Below are 22,047 nucleotides of genomic sequence, written 5' to 3'. Positions count from 1 at the left end.
CTTGCCTTGGTGAGCAATCTGGCTGCCCAGTTCTGCACTAGTTGAAGTTTCTGAAAGTCTTCAGAGGCAGCCCCACATATAACACGTAGTAATCTAACCTAGAGGTTACCACAGCATAGACAACGGAAGTTAGGCTGCTCCTGTCCAGATAGGTTCATAGCACCAAGGAAGGCACCAAGGTCACTGCTGGAGAAAATGATGTTATGGGGCTGGTCCTTGCCTTCCCCTGAAACTGCTGCCCCCTCAAAAGGGCAAATGCTTTTGGGGGGGTCATCCATTTGGGCCTTGATATAGCCCTCCACTCCTTTGGGAGATTGAGCCTGTGTGGGCTCTCAGTCAGCCAGTCAGCAGCGAGGAGAGTGGAGCAGGCTTCTCTCTGCCAGCCAATAGGACAAAAAGTTTGCCTTCCTCAAGAGGAGGAGGAATTCCATCAGCTGCGGCAGAGGGCCAGATGAATAGCTAAATTCCTTAATAGGACAGCCCCTTCTCTCCATTGAAAGGTCACAACACAAGAGGAAAATGGTCTGGGAGGGAGGTGCTATTGGCAATGGGGAAAAAAATTCAATGAGTAACAGTGTTGCTGTGTCACATTTTGAATCCTTCATTTCCTATGGGTGTAAAATAGACCCAGTGAATTCAATCTCCTTATTACTAAATATGAAGTCATACGCATGCGGGAGCTTTTGCAGGGTGAGGCCTAAACATGTACATTATTCAAGTTTCTAGATACACACGTGCCTCAGATATTACTGGCTACAGAGATGTGACGACTGCTTTCGTTTCCAGGGAGACACGAAGGGCAAGCAACATGTTGCAGGAAGTAGCGCTGGTGATTCACTGAAACTTTCTTCTTTCCCTTTGAGTAAGACTTGACTCAGAACAGTTACAGAGCAAAGAGAAAGAGTAATTGAAAACGCCTTCATACCCTTGTGACGTTCAAGGCTTCTGGTCCACTCCTAGCCAAATGTCTTTGCATCTTGTAACATTCTGCTAGAGACTCTGTTCCGTAATAAATAACTTAGCTTTAGCTTCTAAACAACCTTTAATGTGAGGCTTTGTAGTAACTAACTGTCAGCATTTGTACATATCCAGTCTGATAGATTTCAGGCAGGAAACAGCTGTGGTTAACCCTTAACCATTCTCTTTTAGAAGTTTGGCAGTTTCATTCCACTTATTAATGCTCCTATTCAAAGGATGAGAGCATAGAAAAAATTATCTGCAGGTTGTAAAAAAAATTCATAAGGTTAGCTACCTATTGACTGCTGCCATAGGACCACTAGTACAGTGCTACAGATCCTATTCCTGTTGTGGGTTTTTGTTTGGCTATTGCCAAAACTTTAGATCTTGTAATTTGCTTAGAAATACTGATGACTCTGTAAGGGCAACATTACACGTAGAAAAATTGTGGATACCTTAATATTCATAATTTAGCTGTTCTAATGGGAATAAGATGTCTGCACAAAAACAAAACAACTAACCCGTGCTTGCAGTGGAAGTGAGGAGGGAGAGAAGAAACTGACAATCACGAAGTGGTTAATCAAGCTACAGCTTCCATTATAATTATAGCAAATTCCATAACATGGGCATAGCCAAGGGGCAATGGATAGGGGAAGCTGCCTCCTCCTAAATCAAGTAAATAAATATAAGTAACTAACTGACCAATTACGTCACAAATAACTAGGTTCTGCCCCTCCCTCAGCATAAAGACTGCCCTCCTTAAAATAAATCATGGCTACGCCCATCTCCCATAATGACAAATAAAGCCAGGGAAATAGGCACTGCTGCATAACACTTATAGCTCCTCTGCCTGGCAGTATAACTGGAGAATTTGGCTGATATTTCTATCCACCATGTAGCTGATGCTCTTAACCGCTCCTTTGGTGTGTGTGGTGTCCCTTATGTTTTGAAATCTGTTCCAGGAAGGAATCCCCTCCTGAGGGCCATCCATCAACTTTCTTCACCCATATTCGATTCTGCGTTTGCCCCAACAGATTATTTGGTGGTGTAGTACAACAACTTGAATGACTCACAAACAGCCTCTAGATTACTGTGGGAAGAGGTTGGGGAAAACCAGAGCTCTATTGGCTACTCAAAGGATGAGTGAAATTTCATAGACCAGTTCTGGGGGTCTGATGCCCAGTGACTATTCATTTACAGGTACCTACTAATGAAAAGACCCTGATGTTGGGCACAAGGAGAAGGGGACGACAGAGGATGAGATGGTTGGACAGTGTTCTCGAAGCGACTGGCATGAGTTTGGTCAAACTGCAGGAGGCAATGGAGGATAGGGGTGCCTGGAGTGCTCTGGTCCATGGGGTCACAAAGAGTTGGACACGACTGAACAACAACAACAACACTAATGAATTTATCATCCATCCACATGTTTATTAAAAAAAAAAAAATACCAAGGCAGCGTAGAACATATGATTAGGATTATGTGAAGGTTATCAAGGCCCTTCTGATTCTGTCACTCCTGAGCAAGGACCTAAAAGAAGCTGTACAATGATCAGTTCCTCTCCTCTCCACCCCAAGGAGAAGGGACTCTGGCACTGTTTATGAGCATGCCTCCAGACTCAGAGTGCTAGTCTACTAGCAGCTTCTACTGGTTCGCAACTGAATGGGGATTCTTGAGCTAGAAAACAGGGTGGTATAGTCTTTATCTGTATTAGCCTTCAATATCCTGGGCCCTCTAGACATTTTGGACTCCAGTGATCCCATCCTGTCTGGGGCTGATAAGGGTTGTACTCTAAAGCATCTGGAGAAATCCAGATTGGCAAAGGCTGATCTATACATTGGCTCAATGCCTCTGTTGTTAAAAAACAAGCATGCTTGCAAAATATTAGCTCAGAATGATTAGGATCATTATCACAGCTTGCCAAGTTCAGCATGCCACACAACACAAGCAGCTTTTATCTCTTTGATAATAGAAAATGAATCTTCTAAAAGCTATTTAAGGACAACAAAGGTCCCATGCCTATCAAATTTCTGTTTGGTTTCCATGAATGGCTTCTTAACTATCCCTTTGGGGCTCTGGTGTTTGTGAAAGCAAATAAATTGTTATCATTCGAAAAGCCTTGTTTGGGGAGTTATTTTCGTAGCACGGTCCCTTATCACTGCTGTGAGTGACAAATCAGATCAGGGGCATAAACACACATTAAATAACTGCAACATCTAAGATGTATGCTTTGGATCTCCTTTGGCATCTCTTTGTAGAGATTTGCCACTGGACCAATTAGGAATGGTTCCAGCTCTTTATGCACTATGGTATAAATCATCATTTTCTAGCTGGTCTCCATCTTGGAGAAACAGATCAAGTTGGACACACAAAATTCACTGCGCTCTACACACACACACACACACTGGTGTAGCCGGTGGAGTTATTATAATCTAATCTTTTGGTTTTAAGAAGCTGAGGCTGCAATCCTATGCACACTTAATTGGGACTGTTGACATGGATGGTACTTCATTCTGAGTCAATATGGATTGGATCAAGCTGCCCAAAACTCACAGGGGTGTGAAGAAACATGAGAATAACACTGACGGAACAGAGTAACCTGAAGGCAAACAAGAATAACTCCAGACATAATTGGCACGCAATGGTTAACAGCTTCCCATTCCCGTTTCTCTTAAATGTCAAACTTTCTCACACTAGTGACGTCTTCAGATGTTAGGAAATCGCTGAAAGCTGAGGAGGAAAGCCAGCAGTGCAACACTGCTTCGGCCAAGTGATATTTCATAATTTGTTTTTCACTGCTTTCTTTGAATTCCAGGGGGGGGGGAATATCCTGCATATTTCAACATGCATATTAAGTGAAGCTTAAAGTTCTGGGAACCAAGTCACAATGCCTAAGAAAATAGTCTCTGATGGGATAGGGTGGAGGCTGCTGTTGATAGGCAGCCAGTTCTCTGTTTTCTAATGTTCACGTTTCTTGGCCAAGTGACTAGTTCCCCTCTCTTAGCACGCATTCAGCCATGCTTGAGAATGCTCTGCCCTTAAGTGTGTTGACATCTGATAGCAGCCCACATGCAGGGGTCTTTTGAGCATTAGGCAAGAATGCTTTCAAACTTGCAACTATTGATTACACAGAAGTGTCATCTGTGCTCCTAGTGGATGCTATATACCAGGCATGTCCAACAGGTAGATTGTGATCTACTGGTAGATCACTGGACGTCTGTGGTAGATCACTGGCTCCCCCCAAAGAAACTCAGCAACTTTGGCTCCCCCTAAAAAAAGCTCTACATCTTTGCCCTGAAGCCCCCCAAACAGGGCTTTCCTTCCTAAAAAACAACAACTCAACAACATCAACCTGAACCCCCCAAAAGAGGGTAGATCACTGCCAGTTTTTAACTCTGAGTAGAACGCAGTCTCTTGGAAGTTGGCCATCCCTGCTATATGCTATAGAATCACAGAATTGTAGAGTTGGAAGAAACCCTGAGGGTCATCTAGTCCAGGCATAGGCAACCTTCGGCTCTCCAGATGTTTTGGACTACAATTCCCATCATCCCTGACCACTGGTCCTGTTAGCTAGGGATCATGGGAGTTGTAGGCCAAAACATCTGGAGAGCCGAAGGTTGCCTATGCCTGATCTAGTCCAACCCCCAGCAATGCATGAATATGCATGTGGCCTGTATGGGGTTGGACCTGTGACCTTGGCATTATCACCATGTGCTAACCAACTGAGCTAGGTAGGCAACGTAGTGCTAGACTACTACAACAATTTATTATTTATATGCCACCCGTCTGACTGGGTTACCCCAGCCATTCTGGGTGGCTTCCAACAAATTAAAACACAATACAACTCCCAACAACTCTCACATGAATGGTCAATGGTCAGGGATGAGAGGAGTTGTAGTCCAAAAACATCTGGAGGATTAACCACCTTGGCTAACCCGGATATAACATGGCACTGAAACTGTATTGCCTGCCTAAATTGGTGATATTTGTTGGTAGAGAGATGGGGAGGGGTATGTAACCCTGCTTGTCCTCTTTGGGTTATGCACAGCTTTTGATACCATTGACCCTGATATCCTTCTGGATTGGTACTGGGAGATAGGGGATCATGACACTGTATTACCGTGTTTGTACTCCAACTTTCAGGGGCATTTCCAGCAAGTAGTTAAGAGGGGATATTTCTGAATGAAATTTATTCTCCATCCCTAGTTCCAGAAAAGCACGATACAAAGGTCTGTCATTAAATAAATACAAACCAAAGCTGTTGCTTTAAAATCAGCTGAATGGGATAGTCATGGGGATTCCTTAACACAGGGGAAATTATATAGAAACACACTTTCCCCCCTCCCCCCTTCCCTCCAGTTCTCAGATATTTACAAGTGCATATACATATACTGATGTAAACAGAACAGAGGATCAACCTCTCATTTGTTAAAGCATCACATATCCTTAGAGCTCCATTGTCTACTAACATCTGCACATTTCGCACATAATGAAAAATGAACGGAGTTTGTTATTGTTAAAGACTGAATGCCGAAGTTCAGCATGTCATATTAATCCGTTGCTTATTCAAAACTTATCCAAAACACCCTGCAAGTAATTGTAGCTTTCTTCCCTCCACCCCCCCCATCAAAATAGGTCAAATAGAGTTTATGGGGAGGGGGCAGAAAGAACCTGGGAAAGCAGAATGACAGTGTGGACTGCCCAATCTGCAACTTGAACACATTTTAGCAGAAGTGCCTCACATTCTTCTTTTTACGCTGAACTCTCCAATCACAGTGGCATGGGAGGGCCATAGTGGACAACGTGACACTGATCTCTCCTTCTCCTCCTGCCTCTTCCTTTCCTTCCCAGTAAGCAGCAGTGATTCAGCTGTCAAGAAATAGCTAAAGCTCCATCTCATTGCCATGAGGGCCACTACTGGAGAAGCAACTTGTGGAAGTGTACTTAAAAGGGAGGCGATTACTTGGTTTTGCCTTTGAGAAAACAACGTTCCAGCTTAGTCACCACTTCCTATTCCTATAAACTAGGGGTCGCATCTGAGCACCAGTCGCATTTTGTGGGATAAATCAGAAAAAGCTTGTTACGTGTGTGCGGCGTAACACAAAATGTCTGCCACCTCTAAAACACAAGACTAAGAAAAAGGACCACAAAATGGTGTAGGGCTGCCTCCAATTAGCTCCCTCCATCAGTAGAAGATGACACCAACACCAGCTACTGCTAACCTCACTCACCTCTCCTCTGTTCAGAGCAGAAGGGAAAGTGGGTGTCCAGTCCTGGTATCCAATGAAATGTGGGCATATTTAAGGGAATGTGTTCAGTGAACATAAAGCCAAGCCAGTGCACACAATAACTGATCAGGATGAACAAACAGTGCATTGTTATAATCATTTGCACTGGCAGTTTTTGCATGTGCTGTAGGGGGAAATGTGGGGCAGATGGAGCTCGTCAACTTGGGAAGGTAGCCCATCTACGAAAAGGAAAACTCTGATTCTAAACCTCTGCTGCCTTGCAGGATTTCTTCAGGAGAAGAAAAAACTAAGGAGTAAACCCTACACAAATGCAGTGTTTATGATCTCTGGGGTGCATCTACACACAGGGGAAAAGTGCTATAAAAAAAGTCAGAATTCAATCGTTATAACAAAATAAAAAAAAACACTCTGGAAAATTGCATAGAAATATTTTCTTACTCTCTGGTGCCATCTGGTGTTGCATGTTTATAATGCATTCTATATGGTGTTTCCTTGCTAATGTAGCCAAATCCATTGTTTATTTACACACACATAACCTGAGCCTACATGGCATTTCCGTGCTTGCTCTGGTTCCGCAGAAGCGGCTTAGTCATGCTGGCCACATGACCTGGAAGCTGTACGCCGGCTCCCTCGGCCTATAAAGCAAGATGAGCACCGCAACCCCCGAGTCGTCCGCGATTGGACCTAATGGCCAGGGGTCCCTTTACCTTTACACCTGAGCCTACAATGGAGGGGCTTCCAGCATTACATTCCAAGAGGTTCCCATTTACCCGATTTCTGCCACATTGGATCCCAAGATCAGCCCACATTGTGCTCTGACCTTCCCCACTCTTCAGCTGGCTGTTGCTTGCAAACTCCAGCTACTTTACTGCAGTTTACATCATCCCCAACTGCAACCCTGCAACTTCCTCCTCCTAAAAACTCTGGCATTGTCTTCTGCTAACTACCCAGAGACCAGGGTGGGGCACCACCCATTTGCTGGCTGGTAGTAGTCTTAGCTTTTCTGATGGCTTATCCACCCTTTGTTCTGTTAACGACACATACTTAGCAGCCATTATCCACCTGGTCTGCATTTTGACACTGTGCCTGACAGCCCATTTTAATTCTCTGAGCATTGATTAAATCTCCAATACCCACTGGACCCAGGGATTTAGAGGAGTCAAGGCACCCACAAACTCATAATACCTTATGGTTAGATCATGCTGTTAAGACTGCAAACCTATATACCAGGCATGTCCAACAGGTAGATCATGATCTACCGGTAGATCACTGGCCACCTGCGTTAGATCACCGGTAGATCAGTGGCTCCCCCCAAGAAGCTAAAAAACTTTGGCTCCCCTAAAAAAAGCTCAACATCTTTGCCCTGCACCCCTAAAATGACTTGAACCACCAAAAATAGGGCTTTCCTTCCTAAAAAAAAAGCTCAACAAAAAGGGGGTAGATCACTGCCAGTTTTTAACTCTGTGAGTAGATCGCAGGCTCTTGGAAGTTGGCCACCCCTGCTATATACACTTCCCTGGGAGGAAGCCCCACTGAACTTAGTGGACTTATTTTGGAGTCCCATTCATAAGAATGTACTGTCAGTCCCTTAGAGCAACAAAGGGGGGGGGGGATCTGCTGTCCTCCTGACATTTGTGCAACTGGGAGCAGTTGGCATAGTGGAGTGGGGTTCTGGAGCTGCCCTCCGAATAGTTGAGTTGCTCTCACTTAGCAGGGTGGGAACAGACAGGGGCGGACAAGGTTGGAGGCAGATGTAGGCACACCAGTAGGAATACCAGTCTGGCTGTGCCACTGCCCTTGCACAGGCGCAACACTGCCACTGCCCTGCCCCAGTAAGCTTTGTGCCCCCACCCCACTAGGTTAGTCAGTCCTGCTTGAAATTCAACTCCCACCTGCCCCAGTCAGCATGCCCAATGGCTAGGGATCGTGGGGTTTGCAGTTCATCAACATCTGGGAGAATGCATGCTTCCCAGCCTTGCTTTGGAAGATCCTTTTAAAACCCTATTGCTGCCAATTGTCAGAAGCCACCCGATGAAAGGATGACAGTGCTTCCATTTTATCAGTACGCTCTGCCCTCCCAGTATTTTACAACAGATTAGCCATGCCGTGCTACGCCTGTAAGGGCTCGTGCGACTGTCTATGATTGCTCTTTTCGCTTATTCAGCCATTCTTCCTGTAATTTGATTTGGAAATGAGATGGATGTGGAAAGATCAGAGCATCCCCTCCAGCAGGAGAAGACGGCGACAACAAATAATCCCTGTTTGGGGGGAACCGCAGGGATAATTAGAACATCCTCTGGAACATCCCAATAGCCCGTTGTGGGGACTATTCCTGGCTCACCATGCCTTTCCGTGCAGCTTCCAGAAATGAGAGATTGCTCTGCCTGGTCAGAATTTCTGAAGCCTTCCTTAAGCAGCGCACAAGCCAATTAACTGCGACTATGTGGTGTGCTTTCCTTTCCGCTGTCACGTAGGGGTAAGGTGACTCAGTGCTGACTCACTGAATTCTCTGCCAATGGAATTCCCAGTCCCTCAGCTGTTTCCAGCCAGCCTATCTTGAGCAGCCAGAGGCACTCCTTAGCAGCAGTAGCCTATCTGTCCCAAATCCACTTCAATCCAGTTTGCCAGTCAGCATGTCTGAGAGACTTTCCCAGCTACAGTCAGTATTGTGCTCCAAACAGCGTGCGGATTAGTCTTCAAAACCAGAGACACATAGACACACACACCGAGAGAAATCAGCTCTGGTTCCATAACAGAGTTACTCAGCCACACTTCAATTAAAAAAAACCTTGGTTTATCTTGAGAAATGGCTGCACTAATCCTTTCACCTGTCGACCTGTGCCAAGGAGAAGTTTCTTCCCCCTCCTGTCCTAGTCTCTCTCCTGATTATAGGCCTTTGTTTCTAGACGGCTATCTTTGATAAATGTCTCATAATCAACTCAGGTACTAATCTGCCTCTTGCAGTGACGCAAATCAGGTGTGGCTTTGACCTTACAGCTAAAAACTGAAGAACATTTGATAGCAATGTTTGCACACAGTCTCCTTCATTGTCACCAACAATAAGGGACAGTACAGACACTTAATTTATTTAATTTTATGCGGGGGGGGGGCAGGGGGAAGGATGGAACCAAATGGAATGAACTCCTGTGAGTGGCAAGGATGAAGGCATCTTTCCTGCAGGTTGTCCCTGTGTTGTGAGGAATCGCCTCTTCCTTGCACTCAGACCGCAAAGCATGGATCCTGGCCAATTCCAGTTTCTCCACCCTGTAAGTCTACCAGCACTCTCATCACTAGTCTGGAAAATATGTAATCTTGTACTACTGGATAGTGCTTTTGACACATAATACTATTACAAGGCAGTAGATACACCCTACGCTGCCCATAGGTGTCTCAGAAAATAATAATTAGGTTTCTTGTTCTTTAAACTCCCAGCAAACATTTGTCATGGTACAGAGGTCCTCAGTTCCAGCACCAGCCTTGTAGGGTAGGCTAGTAGCCTTGGGGAACCCATCCTAATCCTTTCTGCCACCACCAACCCACTTACTGGCCAACCTAGGGCCTGGGGTGTAGCATTCCCACTACCTTAATGGTGGTCTCCTCTAGGGTAAGGTAACAGGCAACTTCAGCCCACCTCCCTCCACTGTCCCATGCACATCAACAACTAGTGGCACAGCTTCAAGCAGCCCTAAGCCCCCCCCTCTCTCATGTGTGTGTGTGTGTGTGTGTGTGTGTGTGTGTGTGTGTTGGTTAACGAGCACTTGTGTGTGTTCAGGAACCATCCCATCCCAGAAAGCCAATTCAGAGTTTATACAAATGGACAAAAAAAATAATAATCCTTCTAGTAGCACCTTAGAAACCAACTAAGTTTGTTCTTGGTATGAGCTTTTGTGTGCATGCACACTTCTTCAGATAGAACAAACTTAGTTGGTCTCTAAGCTTCTACTGGAAGGATTTATTTTTATTTTTTATTTTGTTTTGACTATGGCAGACCAACACGGCTACCTACCTGTATTCAAATGGAGTACAGGTCAGATGGGTGAAGGGGAGAAACAGCAAGTTTGCAGCTTGAAACAGAAATGAAACACTCTACCAGAATATTGGTCTCAATGCTGCATATGAAACATTGCAGAATTTACTCTCAGTGGTCACCTCTGGTGCTGGATGCTTCTGGCATCAGTTGTCGGGGGGGGGGGAACAAAGGCTGCATTGCCACAGCCCATTTTGAAGGACATAGGAGGACCCACCTTGGGTTTAAATGACAGCTGGCAGGCTCCAGCTAATCAGAGCTCCAGTCACATTTTCCAGGTAGTCAATGGACACTTTTTTTGGGGGGGGGGGGGGAGATGGCCACCTGCTGGTGTGAGTTATCACTGGGTTTCTCCCTGTCACTGCCAGACAGCACCTGTTAATGCATGTCTGGACTTTAAGTCTTGCACAGCAGAAGATGTGCCTAAGCCTCTTAGAAAAGTTTTGTTTGCCGTGGGGGGGGGGGCATTCTTTCATATACACCCACACCTATTGTGCATTTGTAGAAAGTAACTTCCAGGGAGTACCTGATTTTAGATGAACCCACCACAGGAAAAATGCCTCCTGCTCGCTAGGAAAAAAGGAATGGCAAACTATGAACATTTCAAAGAGTAAAAATGAGACAGAAGCAGGAAAATTGCACTGGAGGGGAAAACAGCAGCTTTTTGGGGCCTCAGGAACTACCTGGTATCCGAACAACTCACTCATCAATCACAGCTTTGACTTCACCCACTGGTTCAAAACACTCACAGAAATCACTTAGGAGGGTTACCTGCACATTTTGCTTCATAACTGTAGTTCTAGGGACACTAGGGAGGCCCTACTGGTTCTGAACCCAATACTTTAGTACCTGCTGTATCAAACTCTTGACAGCTGTGGAAAAAAATAGCATCCACAGGCCCTATCCTGAACCCATGCTGGCTATTGGATCTTCTGAACATGAAGAAGTTTCCATTTGCAGTTAAGCCTTGCTTGAGCAACAAAATCTTCCTGAGAAACAGTGTGTTCCCCATGTCCTTTGGCTCTGACTTTTAGCTTGTTCCCGACTTGCCCTTAAATTCTGAATTTCTCTTTAGCCCTGACTACTGGCACCATCCCATATTCCTGGCTCCTGGTTAATCTCAGACTGCGTCCCATCACCCAGCCCTGAAATGCCTCTCAGAACCTGGAGCTCACATCTCCTGCGGTCCTCTCTCTCTCTCTCTCTCTCTCTCTCTCTCTCTGTGTGTGTGTGTGTGTGTGTGTGTCTCAAAAGGAAACAGGCATTTCCTATGAAACAAGCCCGTCCATAGTATATCTGTAGATTTGGAACACAACTGGCCTTGCAATCACACAAATAGTAGTCTGCACCAGTCCTAACTGATGGACATTGCTTGTGTTTACTCAAGTTGAAATGTACACTAATATGCCTTTGTCTCAGTCAGAAACGATCCCCCTTTCAGCTGCAACTTCCTCTGATTTCACAACCCTTCATTATATCACTGTTTTATGTACTGACAACGGCATTAAAAACAGGCTATTCAAGTACATATTTCAATGCTAATGGCTATGCAGAATGATAGTATAAATCCTCAATTGTTTGCCTTTTCCAATTCTTTTGTTTGGGGTTGACACCATAGTAAACATGGGCTGCAGAATTAGGAACAGATGAAGTGGTATGTTACAGGTGATATAGGGAGGAGGACAACAGATAACTAACAGAATTTCCACCCACAGTAAACACAGTGAAAATCACTTTCTCTCCTTTGCAAGGTAATTTACAGTTACTCTGCAGCAAAAGGCAGGCAGAAGGTCATCTTGTGAATAGAGAGAAAGTGTGTAGTTGTATGTACCAGGGAAGAAGCAGCTTGGGCCCTGGGGCCAAATGCAGCCCTCCAGGTATCTCTCTCTTCCTCTTGGAAAGCATTGAATTTCCACCCCCACCACTTAGAGCAGGAAAGGGAAACCTATGGCATCCCCGATACTGCTGGATGCCAAGTCCAACAGTCCCGGACCATTTCCCATTCTGGTTGGGGCTGGTGGGATTTGGAGTCCAATAACATCTTGAGGGCTACAGGTGGTGGAGAAGTGATCAGTTCTGAAATGCAGGCACTCTTTATCACATGCCTCATATAGTCGTGTCTCCATACACATGCCCGTGCTACGACTATGCATCACAAATGAATTTTTGAGCAATACAAGCAAAATGGCTTCAGTACCAAGCCAGCTTTTGCCTAATGCTGCACACAGACAACACTTTTAAACCACATTCAAAGAGCATTGCCCCCCTCAAAAAGAATTATAGGAGCTGTAGTTGGTTAATTCTATGAGAGCTAAACTATAGTCCCCAGAATTCTCTGAGGGGGTAAATGTGCTTTAAAGGTACAATGTACAACCAAATTTGATTAATATCCAGCCTGATTAAGAGTTTTGATACACTCAAAGGTTTGCTCACATTTTGTGACACTGGAGCTTTGGGACCAGAATTTTTTTTTGAAATAAAAGTGGGCAGGTTTTTTTAATTGAATTATACAACAAGAACAAAAAAAAAAGACATAATACAATTGAAACAAGGGGATATATGACAAAACATAATTACTTTTGCAGATGTACAGGATTAATAGAGAACAATTTTTATAAATCACGCTTGTGAAGCCCAAATTCCATGCATTGGTACAAGCAAAGAACTCTGTAGATCACTTGCAGTAGCTTAAGTGATAAGGTTCTTTCTTCCTCAACAGATGTAATATGCAGTGGCGGAGGAACCCTCTCCGGCACCCGGGGCAGAATGCCGAGGGGTGGGGCAGGGTGAACCGCCCGGCAACGCACACATGGCACCCCATACGGTCACTGTCACCGTGTGAGAGGCAGCCCGTATGGACAGCACACAAGCAGTGGCAATACTAACTACACATGCACCCTCGGCCACTCTACAGCTGGGGGGGGCAGCGGGCCATCTTGTCACCTCCCCCTGAGTGACCACATGCCCCTGGTAATATGCAAGCAGAAAGTGACACTTGAACCCTTAGCCATGCATGGTAATATCACCTTCCTCTTCCTAGTTTATCTAGTGGGTTTCTCTTTGATAAAAGCTTGCTTATTTGACATGCAGAGGATTGGCTAATCATACTTCAGGAGTTGTCATCATTGTCTCTGCTGTAAAATAAGTGGGGGTGCTCTGTCCCCACTCTTCATTATACCATGGGCTAGAAGGTTTCCAGCTCATTTGGGCCAAGAGCTGAGATGGAGCTTTGGCTAGCAGTTTCCACTAACTCCTGAGTAGAATACAGCTGGAGGAAGAGCAGGGGGCAATTGCCAGTGGTCAGCCTTACAGAGTTGGTGCTCATCCATGGGGGAGCACTGTATGGTAGGGGTGGGGAACCTGGGGCCCTCCAGATGTTAAACTCCAATTCCCATCAGCCCCAGCCAGCATGGCTAACAGCCAAGGAGATGGGAGTTGGAGTCCTGCAATATTCAGAGGCCACAAGTTCCCTACCCCTTCAGTAGGGGATCTCTTAGCACTAGGTCTCAGTGGGAACACTTCCTGTAGCTAGAACTTATACCTGAAAAAGAAAGCTTATTTCAAAGTTTGTAGGACAGTAACTTCCACTATCAAAGGTCAAATGACCCTTCAGTTTTTTAAAAAACGGCAACTGCTTCCCACCTTTGTTATCAGACTCCACAGTTTCCCCATGAACGACTACGGACTATACAAGGGCAGATAATCTTACGTCTAGAAAGTTTATACCGAGTTTAAAAATCTTAGAGGAAAAGTCAAAAAGCAGAAAGAACAAGGCAGTTTTGAATTTAGCAGCCAGATGTTTCTGAGAATTGCTGGCAGATATTCGAAAAAGCCCCCTTTGTATACTTTTCCTTGAAACTGCACAGTGCCATTATACAACACTTAGGATTTATGGGGTGGTTCAATAAACAAATGCATGTACTGTCTCCTCTCACCAATACCGTACAGTGCCTAATTTGCGAAAGACTTAGTTGGGGAAAGTGAGTTGCAAGAGCCTGTATTTAAAAAGTGCTCTCTCTCTCTATGTAATCATTCGACAGGCTTTGAAAATCCAGATCGGACCAGTTGAGTACTGTTTACCAGCAGCTTGGCTCGGAGCTCTGTATCAGACAGTGAGTCACCCTGTTTGCACAGACTATCTTTGCTCTGCATTAGACATTTGAAACTCAAACTGCCTAAAGGCTTCGGAACTGGGAAGCAGGGTGTGCTTTATTGTCATTACATGTTGTACTGAAAAGCCCCTTACAGCAAAACACCACTGGTTTTTTCCCCCCTATAAAGCAAAAAAGTTTGTTAAAAAGGTGTGAGGCTGAAATCTTAAGGTTCCCTTACACCTTGAAGGACATAGTCCTGAACTTCACTGACACAATCTGAATGGAATGTCAAAACTACCCCTCTACCCCATAAGAAGTTGGCCGATAGCTCCAATTCAAAGTACGTCTATGTGCACATTAGCCTGGGGTGTTGCATCCCTTTTTGCCACCCCGCCCCTATGAAGCCTCCCTTACCTAGGTTGTGTGGTAGTACCCATAAAGTAGCAGTGACGATGGCAGGTCGGAGAAATCTCTTGATATTTCAGCGAGATCTCGTGAAATCTCACCAGAAGCCGCTGCTTTTGCCGCCGCTTCTCCATCAGCAACAGAGATGGGGCAGGTGGGGCACCTTTGGGGGTGCCACCCCTTGTAGTTCTGCTACCTGTGGTGGCTGCCTCAGCCCACCTCATGGACAGCCCAGGCCTGACACTAGTGGTTTAAATGTGGCACGGTTGTTTTCCCTCCGTTGCGTTTCAAGTCACTTTTGCACACCAGAGAGGGGGCAGGGGTTTCTTTACCTGATGGACATTACCTGATTTATTTCCCCATGCCCGCAACTCCCCTGGACTCCCATTCAAAGAAGCTGCACTAGTTAGCACTAGGCTTTGGGAAAGAGGTGGGAGGGCTCTAGGTCCCTGCTAGAGCCCACACACCTTCCCAAAACCCGGCAGGGCACAAGGGCTGGGGTGTGAATGCCAAATTTCAGCCTGGCTCAGGGCACCATGGTACCCAAGTCCACCCCTGCATGAACCCTGAGCGAGCACCTGGTACCCCTGAAATCTCACATTGTTCAGAGCTTGGGGTGGTGTGCAACATAAGATACCACACAGAATGTTCATAAAATGATCAAAAGCTCATAACCTTTCCACTGATCAACTCGGTGCTGCAGATTAACTGTTTTAATACATCTTTCAACCTCCCTGTTTCCTATTAACCAACAACTTCTGCATCTCCATGATCTTCTCTTGGCCTCTGCATGTTTATATGCTTGCAGAACAGCACAAGGACTTCTGGGGGACCAAGTGGTTTCATGGTTACAACCCAAGTTGCACGACACGACCATCTGTCTAACATGTAATTGGCAAGCTGCGGGTTCTCTCTGTGGAAAAGGATGCACAGTAAGCAGCCAGCCTCCTGTAGGAAAGTTTGATCCATTCCACTGACGGTTGCAAAACAAATGTCTAATAATAACTTTGCAGCAGCCTGGATTCCCAGTCAGTGTATTTGTTGGCTGTCCCCAAGTGAAAGATTATTACAAAGACCACCTCATAGTCTGTAGATGGGGCAGTTGCTGTCTTGCAATCCATCGCTCGCATTACCTCAACCCATGGATCTCTGCTGATATGACTTGGAACCCAATTTCAGTTCAAAACAATCTCTGAAATGGCATGAGGTAAGCTGCTTCATTTGGATGCCATTAATTTTCTTAACTCATGAATCTAGTAGGTATATTTGTAAACTGCTGAGAGGTGAACCATATTCTCCTTAAGGCAGCCTGCCAATGGAAAAAACTGACCTGAAGCAGATCTCATTGGCCATGCAATCAGGAAAATCTAATGTGGGCAGCTATTTTTCTGGGGACTGTCACTCAACAAGATTAAATTTCAGTTTTGAATTAATCTTTTCTAAATAAAGCACCAGAGGAAGCAAAAACAGCCATTATATTTGCAAAATAATGGAAGTAAAATTATGAGGAATGTTGGTAGGCCTTTTTGCCGTGAGGAAAGGGATTGTTTAACACTTAATTCATACATTAGCTCTCTGTATCTCTGCCACTAAGTCCCAAATTTTAAAAATTCAAAATGCTAGTGTAGGGCCCCCAAGCTGGATCAGGAACCTAGTCAAGGGTGTAAAGTGGGGTGGTTTAAACAAAACACGTTTTGCTCCTGCTATGGTCCCAGTTTGGATTAGGGCCCCATGTCTGCAGTTTGAATTGGAGTGGGTAGGAAAACAATTTGTTTCAACTGAAAGTCCCCCCCCCCCAACACAACCAGTTCAGGTCAGGATCATAACAGGATCATAAAGTGGATACTTTATCTCCCCCACTTTAGGGTTCTGCTCTGGATCTTTGGTCACAGATAAAGAGCTAACGTATCATCTTGTTAGACCTTTAAACACCACAGTCTTGCTGCTGCTGGTGGTAGGTGCAACAGTGGAATAGGTCAATGTGTAGCACAATCATATGCATCCATAGCAAGCCAGTTGCATTGATGAGAACTCATGCTAGGGAATTGTATATAGCAGTCTCCCCCAACCTGGTGACCACTAGATGTTTTAGACCAAGCACAGGCAAACTCGGCCCTCCAGATGTTTTGGGACTACAACTCCCATCATCCCTGACCAATGGTCCTGTTAGCTAGGGATGATGGGAATTGTAGTCCCAAAACATCTGGAGGGCCAAGTTTGCCTATGCCTGGTTTAGACTAAAACCTATCAGCCCCATCTGGCTTGGAGAACAGTCATGGAAGTTGTGGCCCAAAATGTCTGGAGGACGGCAGGTCAGGGAAAGCTGATGGGCATCCTGATTGTTTGCAGTAGAGCACAGCATGATTAGCCTAACCAGCAAGAGGTTAGTGTGTGTCCATGAGAATACTAATGCTTTTTTAAATATATTTTTAAGAGCAACCAAGAAAAAAGCCCCATCTTCTTTTAAGTGTGCAATCCCACTAACAATAAGTGCTTTTAGATCTCCTTAGTTGCAGTGCAGGTTAAATATGTGATTAAGTGCTCCTCATTGACAGCAACGTGTTTGTTTGTTTTTAAAAAAAATACTAACAATTTTCTGGATTATCCCTTAAATGTTTACTGAGTGAATAATAATAATTATTATCATTATTATTATTATCATCATCATCATTCCCCACCCAAACAAAACAAACTATAACTATGAAACACTGGATAAGAGGATTCATTGTGGGCATTTTGGGGAAAGAGGCTTAGGGCTCATACACACTTTCCTTTGTCCTATGATTTCTAGCCATGGGTCTGAGAGGTTTTTCTTTTGTCCCGCCACTTTCCCCTGGAAAACATGTGTATATCTGAATTGGATCCAACATCAATCTGAAGGAAACTCAACTGACATTTGTTCCAATTAAGCAGTAAACCTTGGGTATTCCCAGGAAAAGCAGCAGGGCAAAAGAACCACCTCTTGGACCAGTGTCTAGGAATCATGGGAGAAATGGAAGTGTGGATGAGCCTTTCAAGTAGGGCTTCCCAAACTTGGATCTCCAGATGATTTTGGACTACAATTCCCATCATTCCTGACCACTGGTCCTGCTAACTATGGATGGTGGGAGTTGTAGTCCAAAAACAGGAGACCCAAGTTTGGGAAACCCTGCTTTAGAGCCATGTGTGGTTCCCTGCAGACACATTTGCACAGCCATGTGGGAATGGCTTCTCCATGGTGCTGACCCGCATGTCCATGGTTATATATTGTGTGACAGGGGCATTTGAATGCTGCTCATGAGGGATGGGGAGCAGAAAAACCCCATCTTTAAAGTGTATGCACATCCTAGGGACTTTAGGATTTCCACTTGACTATGCTTTCTCCCTGCCTACAAGTTTTGTATGAAAATTCACATTCCTTTGGACAACACTTCTTGCTCCCTCTCTCCTCATCCCCACCCCGGTTCTGTTGATGCCATTCAGTTTTGCTCCTTCAGCTTGGTACCAGCTGTTCAGAGGTATGAATGACTGCTCCGTTGCTAATGGCATTAGAGTTTCTGATACAAATGAAAAGCCATCAGTTGTACTCTCACACTGGCATTTGGATCCTGTGAGCTGCTCCATCATTGCACAGCAGCTCATGGGACTGGACTCTTTGTTATTATTACCCGACATGGAGCGGCTCCGTTGATTGATTAAATTCATCAAATCACTCCCCAAGCCAATAATCTCAAATAAGCAATTTCCTAGTGTTCCTGGATGAGAGGAACACATTTGTTTTATTCCCACCATTCCATGCTTTAATCACTATCTTCATCTCCCTCTGGGCTCTCTTCCTGTGATTTTTCATATGCCATTATTTTGTATCAGTACAGTGTAAGAACAACAGCAGCATTTGTTTTCAGAAGTGATCCAAACTCTTGAAATAAGTCACACAGAGGGCTTCCTCCTATTACAGATACCACTATAAGTTATTTCACCAGACCTGAGTGGCCAGGCCAAGCCTGCCTACAATAATAGAATATGGTCATTTGTGATCTGACCTTGGCATGGAGTCCAAGCCCAGCTTCTTATGCTTGGCATCTACCCAACTAACTTTGTTCCTGTCATTTAACATTCATGTTCTTATTTTGGTACCGAGCTTGTAGAATATACGCTGGGTTTTGTCACATCAAGAAATTTGGCATCTTACTGGAGCTCTTCACTCGAAACAAAACAAATGAACTGTTATCAACAGCATTTCCACCTGGTGCCTCAATAGTCAATACTGGGCCCTTGTGCTTTTATAGCATGACTGCTAAGCTTATTCAGGAGTGTAAGATTTTCAAAAAGCTTTTGAAACCAAAGTACACCATGTCGATTGTATCACCTCTGTCTGTGCTTGTTGATATACTCAAAAACTAGACATGGAGGTGTCCCCTCCAGCTCAGGATTTCCGAGGTTCGTGAGACAGGACTTAACCTTATAGAAGCCATGCTAGTTCTGCTTCAGCAAGACTTGTTCTTCTATATGCTTCCATCTTTAACAATTCTTTAAACTTATTTGATAGAACAGATGTTCAGCTAACTGGGCTGTAATTATAAAAAATAGTGTTATATTGACCACTTTTCAGTCCTCATTTGTAGAAGCTACATATTTACAGACAAGTGAAATATTTTTGTTAGAAGATCTGCAGTTTCACATTTTGAGTTCTTTAAGAACTCTCTGCTGGATGCCATCCCAACCCAAAAGAACCAGCATGATTTCCACAAAAGGAGGCCCTAACTAACCAAACCTTTAAGGGACGGTACATTGAAAGCGTTAACAAGCATATGGAAAGTTTTCAATAAAGTCCCTCATAAAAAAACTCCCGAGTAAGCTTACCACACATGGAAAAGATTCTCTTATCCTTCATGGAGCATAGCAGCTGCCTAGTTATTGTGAAAACAGGATGCAGGTCTAGATGGGACTTTGGTCTGATGTAGCAGGGCTTTTCTATGTTCTTAGGTGGGAAATACATTATCCTGCTTTAGGACTAGAAGATTTTTTGGATTTTGAGCTAGATGAATTTTGTTTTTTTTTTTATAAGAATTTATTGACCTTTTTCTTATAACAACATATACCCACACCCACACCTACAATTAAACAAATACAAAACAAATACATTGATAAAACAAATACAAACAGTGTCAAGTTTTCTTGTTGCATCTTTTCTTTAAAAAGAAAATTTCTATTTCCATATCTTGACCATTGACTTCCCCTGCCCTTTCTCCTTCGAGTTCGTATCCTTAATCTATTTTATAACCATTTCTCCTGAAATTCAAATTCAATTATATAATTACACACAATTATATATTCAACATTTAACTAACAATGCATCATCGTAGTAATATCTCATCATAATTCTTCTTCCATTAAAATCTTCACCAATCATTTATATCATATCTATCTCTTCTATCCTTTAAACTGCTGCTAATAACATAATAACTCAAAATATCTCCTTTCATATTCAAACAAAAAAATAAAACAGTAAGATTGTTGACAGTATTCACCCTCCGATTTCAAAATTCCATGACAGGCTACTTCAAATTTTACTTAGTGTTTCACCCCACACCCCCTCTGTCCATTATTCTTCTCCTGGTGGCCTCAACACTGAATTTCCCTGTGGCTTCCCTCTCCAAGCGTCCACAGATCCAGGCACAGTCCAAAACTCTCCTTGCCACGAGCTCCAGGATGACCATCTCGTCGTCTCTCAGCTTCTCCGGTTCTTTGTAGCATTCCTTTTCTTCTTGTAAAAACCATAATTCTCTGTCCCTGGCCCCCGAGCTCACACCTCGGGGACTGGATATAGCAAATCTTACCGTCGCCTTGGGACTGCCACCCCCAAAAGGCGAGTTTCTTCTCCGAAGTAGCTCACTCATTTCTCTCCATCTTCCCAGACATCCTCTCAGCTCTTTGGCAAGACTTTCTTCCAAAGTGTTAAAAGTTTTAAAAGCCTCCTCTGTGGGCAATTGGTTCTCTTTCAGACCCCCACACAAGACTTTGACTTTCCTGTACAGCAGTTCCACCTTCAAAGCAGTGAGCCTCTGTTCGTCCGTTAGTCCAGAGTTCAGTACCAGTTCAAGGACGAAGCCCAGCATACTGGTAGAGGGGGAGGAAGTGGGTGTCAAATTTCTACTCCTGCCTCTCTGTTCATCGCCATTTTCCTAAACTGGAGCGCAGATACCGCAACTTTAAATGGAGATATTTTCCACTAATTTACTTCCCAAGAAAAAAGTTTGCCAGTCTCATGTATCAATTTTAAGCACATTGTAGCAGTCCTGTAGCAGCAGTTGCTCAAATTGGTTAGCTTCTTTAACTCGAAGGGAAGAAGGCAGGCTGCCTTTCTCCTTCCCCCCGGATCGTTCCAAAAGCTCGATTTCTGGTCAAATTAGTTACTCACGACCACCGGGTTCCTTTGGCTCCATTCTTCAAAGGTAGAACTAAGACGCTCACCGCGGGCTTTGTCGCCGCATTTGCATCCCGGTTGGGGCATATCCCCGTAAGCCCGGCTCCGTTGTCCCTTCACCCCCACTCCCCCTTTACAGGGGGGGCAAGGGAAGGGTTCGGAGCCTCCGTGGGCGCAGCCGGGGAGCCCAGGGTGCGGGACGCTCTTCCCGCACCCCAACCGGAGCCCCGCTTTGCGGTTGCGGGGCTCCTAACCCCCGGGATGGATCGGGCGCCTCGCAGCCGAAGCAGCCCCGACCACCCGCTATGGCGTCGCCAGCCGGACTTGAGCTAGATGAATTTTGAACCTTTCCCATTCATGTTATTGTAAAATGTAACTTTCAATTGCTCAACCAGCATCCAGACTTCATTCCTATCAGCTGCTAATTAGCTGAATTTGAGCTCTGGTGCTTTGTATCAGTTACAAATGCATTCAAAGTAATTATTGTATTGATTGTTCTTCCTCAAAATAGATGTAATAGGCAAGCAGTGCAACCAATTCTGCATGGAAATCCAAATAGCAAGTCCCTTAGACCCAGCTGAGGCCAGCTGGACAACTACCCTCACCCTATTAAAGTCTGCTTACCACATTGATTGCGGACATTAATCTCTTTCTATAAAATACTGTCAGTCAAGGCAGCAATTCCAGGGACACAGGCACCCAAATGGAACACATAGACCACTGGGATTTGTGATGCAGATTGCAGGGCCATACCCAATGCACTTCCACCAAGATGGCTCAATGCACTGTGCAGCAGTGTTTTTATGCAAGTTGTCCAGGGAAATAGAAGTTATGTACCAGGTGCATTCCATTAGCAAACAGCAACGGAAAGTGCAACCTGAGTGAACAGACGTTAGACACCCTTTTTAAGA

This window comes from Lacerta agilis, chromosome 11 (assembly GCF_009819535.1).
Source record: "Lacerta agilis isolate rLacAgi1 chromosome 11, rLacAgi1.pri, whole genome shotgun sequence".
NCBI lineage: Eukaryota > Metazoa > Chordata > Lepidosauria > Squamata > Lacertidae > Lacerta > Lacerta agilis.
The sequence above is the reverse complement of the archived record's forward strand: the minus strand, read 5'-3'. Positions refer to the sequence as shown.